This window comes from Amblyomma americanum, chromosome 9 (assembly GCF_052857255.1).
Source record: "Amblyomma americanum isolate KBUSLIRL-KWMA chromosome 9, ASM5285725v1, whole genome shotgun sequence".
In the NCBI taxonomy this organism is placed as follows: domain Eukaryota; kingdom Metazoa; phylum Arthropoda; class Arachnida; order Ixodida; family Ixodidae; genus Amblyomma; species Amblyomma americanum.
Genome location: NC_135505.1, coordinates 129,610,638 through 129,611,484, shown reverse-complemented (window position 1 = coordinate 129,611,484; position 847 = coordinate 129,610,638). Strand labels below are relative to the sequence as shown.

At 51.8% G+C, this 847-nt stretch overlaps 1 non-coding gene across 1 annotated transcript; it reads right to left on the bottom strand.

Moving 5' to 3' along the window:
- Positions 1 to 386: 386 nt before the first annotated feature.
- TRNAS-ACU (transfer RNA serine (anticodon ACU)) lies at positions 387 to 458 on the bottom strand. The gene has a single exon. It is a non-coding gene; the product is annotated as a tRNA-Ser (tRNA).
- Positions 459 to 847: the final 389 nt, after the last annotated feature.

Sequence of the window (847 nt, the reverse complement as noted above, 5' to 3'; positions counted from 1 at the left end):
ATGAACAAAAGAAGCAAACGGAGGCAAAGAATACTAGAAAAGATACAGATAGAAAGGGAAATTAGGGGGAACAAAAATAAAAAAGAAAGAAAAACGTGCTGTCACCCGCCGCCCACCCCGCAGCCGTGGGGAGCCGACCCCGGACGAGGGAATAATAATTGGTTTTTTGGGGAAAGGAAATGGCGCAGTATCTGTCTCATATATCGTTGGACACCTGAACCGCGCAGTAAGGGAAGGAATAAGAGAGGGAGTGAAAGAAGAAAGGAAGAATTAGATGCCGTAGTGGAGGGTTCCGGAATAATTTCGACCACCTGGGGATCTTTAACGTGCACTGACATCGCACAGCACACGGGCGCCTTAGCGTTTTTCCTCCATAAAAACGCAGCCGCCGCGGTCGGGTTCGAACCCGGGATCTCCGGATCAGTAGTCTAGCGCCCTAACCACTGAGCCACCGCGGCGGGTCGACGAGGGAAACAAAAAAAAGGAAAACACGGAGCGGGAGGGGATAATGGCTACCCATCAAGGCAACAGAGCGGCGGCGTGTAAGGTGGACAGGAGCAGACGGTGGCGGGATCGCCCTACACACAAAAGTTAAAGACGCGTGCACTCGCGTATCCGACCATAAAGAGTAAACAAATAAACAGAATAAAATGCAGACAGGGCCGGAGCTTCCGTCATCTGGAACCACTTCGGTAGCCAGAGCCAAGGCCGAATCAGCGGCGCCGTGAGCTTAACTAAACACACGTGCACTGTGCATGAAAACACCCAGACACACAGCAGTAAAACATCCGAGCTCATGCCAGTGTCGTGTGGCGGCTAAATGACAATGGCGGGAGCATTTAAGCGA